At 52.7% G+C, this 5,561-nt stretch overlaps 1 pseudogene; it reads right to left on the reverse strand.

Annotated features, from left to right (window-relative positions):
- Positions 1–558: 558 nt before the first annotated feature.
- LOC134374098 (prolyl hydroxylase EGLN3-like) lies at positions 559–1,217 on the reverse strand (annotated as a pseudogene).
- Positions 1,218–5,561: the final 4,344 nt, after the last annotated feature.

Below are 5,561 nucleotides of genomic sequence, written 5' to 3' on the forward strand. Positions count from 1 at the left end.
ATTGACCACTATGACAGCAGTCCTTTCTAGAGGTAATCATGTCATTGGGTTGGGATAATTCTCCAGAAACTCCAACAGCCCTGGATCGAGAACATCTGGAAATTGTTCAGATGACACAAGTTTCTGTTCCCTGCTGTTAAGGCTTCAACGATGGCTCTCTGTGGCATCTGTCACCATTTTTTTCCTTTGCAAACGTCTTCCTTTCACATCAGGAAGTGTCCATAAAGTACAAGTAAGATTCGCTCCCTCACCTGTGCTTCTAGGTCCTTGTTTGGACAGCCAGTATTGCTAAATCTATCAGTTAAACCTCCGGCCAGCAAGATGTCTGCAGGTATTGCCAGAGTTAGCCCATGAGTTTCACCTGACAAAGAGTATCTGAAGGTCAGTGCAGTCTGGACCAGAAAATACGAAGTACCATACAAGACAGGGATGTGAATGATGCCAAGCAGCCAGCGGGGGTTTGTCATCACTGACGAGAACACCTTTGGATCTCAACTCTTAAAGAGAATTTGGGAACCGGCACTAAAATGAAGCAGGCTGGTGGATTTCACAGCACCATCAGTCTTCAGGGAGGGCAGATTCAGTTTTCCTGGTTAAATTCCTGAATTTGTTTTTGGCTTCTGCCCTTTCTTTGGCATCAAAGCTCTAAGCAGTCACAGCGTATTTGGTTGCTTAGGAAGACTGGACTTCGTGCAGGTTCCTGTGACCTCACCAGAAGAACAGGAGTCTGTCAAAAACGGGCTCCACATCTGCTATGAATGATTTCCCTTCTGGAAATATGCTCAGAGTCCCGCCATGTAGCTTGGCATCCCGATTCTTGTTCAGACAGTAGATGTAGCATGGCACGACCGTCCCCATTGGGGTTGTCCACATAACCTGTTCTGTTTCCTGGAGAGTAAGCTGCCATTGCCTTGGACTGCTGCTTGCCATAGCATTCGCCCAGCCAGCTCCCACAGTGCAGGACCGGCCTATCAGTGAGGGACAGGAAGAAGCCAGTGGCCTCACAGTCCTCCTCATTGCCCCCATCCACATGATCAGGTGGCCATCCTGCAGGTCCCCATTGCTATGCAGCTGCTTGACACACCCCAGGACACAGGCACCCACTACCTCGCCCATGAGTTGTTCAGGTAGCAGAAGCCGAACTTGTGCAGACAAGGCACAATGTACTCCAGGGCAATTTTCTCTAGATCCAGCCTCATGATGTGTCCCAGAGGCATCTCACCCGCAGAGGAATAGGGGACCCCCAGCAGGCACCCAGAGAGGAAGTGACCTAAGCAAGCATGAAGCCGGGGCACAGAGAGCATGGCCCAGGGTTCAGCAATTTGTGCAGCCATGGTCCCCGAGCCACCGAAGCACCAGCAACAGGGAAAAGTTGCTGACCACTCTGAGGAGGAGGGATCCCTGTTTAGAGGCCAACAGGAGTTGTCCAGGCCACACCCCAGCACCAGAGTGGCCCAGCGAGGAGTCAGAAGGCTTTTTGGAGAAACGGAGCCACCACTGCTTTGGCGGCCCTACTGCTCCATTTTATATATGGGACTTGAGCATCCACAGAGTTTGGTATCTGCGAGTGTCCTGGAACCAATCGCCCATGGATACCAAGGGACAACTTACACACTATGTAAACCAGTAGGACGAGTTGCCCAGTTTCCCACAGCGGTCCATTCAGGGTACCTGGGCTCCTGCTGCAGGGGACAGCTGGGTGTCTGGAGGAGGAGCCAGGACCAGTGGGGGAGGACGCTCCTGGGGTAACCCCTGCTCTGTACCCACCAGTTTGGGGGGACAGGCCATGAATTGTTTCTGTCCCTGACACCCGTTCTTTCTCCCTTCTTTCTGCTCCGTTTTGCTCCTTTCCCCCGGGCTCAAACGTGGAACAGAAGCCAGGTTTCTCGTTTTATCTTCTGCTTATTGGGAAACGGTCGTGCCCATCTCTGGACCAGCTCAGACAGCTTCCCCCCAGGCAGTGAGATGAGTTCCCATGGCTTGTCAGAATTAAAAATAGAGACCAGGGACAGAGTGAGAAATATAGGAGAGGGGACACAGAGAGAAAGACAGACAGAGAGGGACAGAAGGAGGCAGCGAGAGAGACACCAGGTCCCCCATTCCCCATCCACCTGTCCATTTATCAGGCTGATGTCAGGTGACACATGGTACATTTTACATCATTCCCCGGCTCAAAATCATTATCCCCAAATCTATTTTCTCAGGTTTGTCCCCCTGAGAGTTGGAGTGCTGAGTAGGCTGGGTGGCCACACCTTGAGGTCACCCCACCAGCCCCTGCCACCCTGCGGATGTGCCCACTGGACCCTCCAGGCTCTGTGCCCGCCTCGCGATGCCCTGCACACCCTCTGCCTGTTGGCGTCTTTCCTGTCCTTCCAGGCTATGCCTTGTGCCTCTTCTCCTGGCAGCCCCCAGAGGGTTAGGCCCACCAGCACGGCCAGCAGGGTGTGCCTCTCTGTCTCACGAGGGCCCTCTGTGGTCTCTGTGCATGTCCAGCTGCCACCAAGGCAGGGTGGCCTCGAAGGCCAGGACGACATGTCTCAGCATCCAGCATGGCTGGCTGAAGGCAGTGACTGTTTGCTGAGTGTGGGAATGAATGAATGAGAAAAATGAATGGGTAAATGAACAGGGAGGGACTGAGTGACCCAAGAGCCAGAGCTGGACAGGAGCTTCCTGATCATCTCATCCATCCTTTTCATGGGTGAGACAACAGAGGTCCAGGGGGGGTCAGGAAGGGTGCCAGGGCTGGGGCCCCGATGGTGACCCTCCCTGAGCACTGCCCTGCATGACTCTGCCCCTCATGCTCCATAGGGAAAATATCCAGTGGCTTTAAGGGGCCAGGTGTTCTGGCTCAGGACTTTCCTTCCAGCCAGTCCTGGACTCCCAGGCTTCAGAAGAGCCCAGAGAAGACAGGCCTGGCATGGCTGGGATCTCCATCAGGAACTTGGGCTGGGGGAGAATCACTCCACACTGTGCCCAGCTGTCCACCAGCCCCTGAGGTTGGGCTCTGGGCCGAGCATGGGGCAGGTCCCAAGGAGGTGGCATAAGTCTTTGTGGCCAAGCTGTGTCTGTCATAGAAAGTGGTGCATGTAGCTTGTGGGGGCCTGTGGTCAGGGAGAGAGGCTGACCTGGGTCTGTGCAGCATCCAGCCTGGGGACAGGAGGGGGAGATGTAGGGCTGAGGGCAGTTCTAGGTTTGGCTATGGGGACGGCGTGTTGGTATGAGGGACCTCTGGGATGTCCAGTCAGGGACAGCCAGGGGATGAGGACATGTGAGAGGCAGAGACGGGGTCGTTGGTACACACAGCAGCTGGCTGAGGCGGTAGAGGGACGAGTGCTCAGGGAAAAGGAGCTGATGAAGAGGGGGCCCGGGATGTAACAAGGTACAGGCCCTGGATGTGAGCAACTGCCAGTGATGTGGGTTGGAGGGACAGGTGTGGGGGGAGTTGTGAGTTTGGCTGCACCGAGCATTCATTCCAAATGGAGTTGAGGAGCAAGGCAGACCCCCACACTACCCACCTCCCAATCCTGAAGCATGTGGATGGGTTCTACCCAGGAGGGCTTCAGGGAGGAGGTGTCCTCAAGGAAGAGCAGGAAGGTGGTGAAGGGGACCTTCAGGGCCCCACCTTCTCCAGCTGGCAAAATTGCTCTGTTCTCTGAGACTCAGGGGTCAGCCCCTGTGGAGTCCCCTCTGCTCGACTGCACCCCAGCCTCATGGGGCAGGACTCTGTGGCCATCTGTGCCCCTTGCTCCAGTCTGGAGACTGGGAGAGAGGGAAGGGTCTGAGTCCACAGGATCAGCGCAAAGGCATAAGGAGGTGGCATAAGTCTTTGTGGCCAGGCCATGTCTGTCAATGAAAGTGGTGCATGTGGCCTGTGGGGGACTGTGGACCATCAGTCCATGCTTGTCCTTCTCTGTCCTGCTCTGTGCCCGGGAGGTTGACCTCCAGAGACCACATGCTCAGACCCCCCCACCCTCTGGCTTCTGCTTAGACGTGGCCAGCATGCGATCAGAGGGCAGGAGGACAGTGAAGGTTTCCCCCGGTCCCTGCAGTGGCCTCGTCCCTTTACCTGCAGCTCCGCTCCCAGCAGGCGGACCCTGCCCCTGGCTACTGTTTCCTGGCTCTGGAAACACCACTCCCTCCCTCCTCTCAGCCCTCAGGTCCAGGAGTGCCTGCGGCCCCATTACTGCCAGTCCTCAGCCACCTTCTCTCATTCGTCCACCTAAATCCGCCCACACCTTTGTAAACATTCTCAATTGCCCTGTGAGACAACGTGCCATCTGTTTCCTGCTGGCCTGACCCATACAGGGCGTGGGTGATGGTTTGTGGAGTTCAGGGTCTTAGAGGACACTCAGTTTGACATAAGGGGAAACTGAGGCCCCGAGAGTGTAAATGACCTGTCGAGGGTCACCCAGCCCCACAGTCAGGGCTCAGAACTGTTCTGAAAAGGCTATGGAGAGGCCCAGGCTTAACTCGGCAGAGGTTGGAGGTCTGTCTGTTCCCCTCCCTGTCTCTCCCAGCCTGGTCCCCCCACAGTCACTTGAGCATTTTCCCCACAGCAGGAGCCGGATGTGTCCGCTCCGGCTAGTAAGCCAGTTATTTTTTTTTTTTTTTTTTTTTTTTTTTTTTTTTAATTTTATTTTGTCGATATACATTGTAGCTGATTAATGCTCCCCATCACCAAAACCTCCCTCCCTTCTCCCTCCCCCCCTCCCCCCCAACAATGTCCTTTCTGTTTGCTTGTTGTATCAACTTCAAGTAATTGTGGTTGTTATATCTTCTTCCCTCCCCCCCCCCGATTTGTGTGTGTGTGTGTGTATGTGTGTGTGTGAATTTATATATTAATGTTTAGCTCCCTCCAATAAGTGAGAACATGTGGTATTTCTCTTTCTGTGCCTGACTTGTTTCACTTAATATAATTCTCTCAAGGTCCATCCATGTTGTTGCAAATGGCAGTATTTCATTCGTTTTTATAGCTGAGTAGTATTCCATTGTGTAGATGTACCACAATTTCCGTATCCACTCATCTGATGATGGGCATTTGGGCTGGTTCCAACTCTTGGCTATTGTAAAGAGTGCTGCGATGAACATTGGGGAACAGGTATACCTTCGACTTGATGATTTCCATTCCTCTGGGTATATTCCCAACAGTGGGATGGCTGGGTCGTATGGTAGATCTATTTGCAATTGTTTAAGGAACCTCCATACCATTTTCCATAGAGGCTGCACCATTTTGCAGTCCCACCAACAATGTATGAGAGTTCCTTTTTCTCCGCAGCCTCGCCAGCATTTATCGTTCATAGTCTTTTGGATTTTAGCCATCCTAACTGGGGTTAGATGGTATCTCAATGTGGTTTTGATTTGCATTTCCCGGATGCTGAGTGATGTTGAGCATTTTTTCATATGTCTGTTGGCCATTTGGATATCTTCCTTAGAGAAATGCCTACTTAGCTCTTTTGCCCATTTTTTAATTGGGTTGCTTGTTTTCTTCTTGTAAAGTTGTTTGAGTTCCTTATATATTCTGGATATTAATCCTTTGTCAGATGTATATTTTGCAAATATTT

The sequence above is a fragment of the Cynocephalus volans genome, chromosome 3, assembly GCF_027409185.1.
Source record: "Cynocephalus volans isolate mCynVol1 chromosome 3, mCynVol1.pri, whole genome shotgun sequence".
In the NCBI taxonomy this organism is placed as follows: Eukaryota; Metazoa; Chordata; class Mammalia; order Dermoptera; family Cynocephalidae; genus Cynocephalus; species Cynocephalus volans.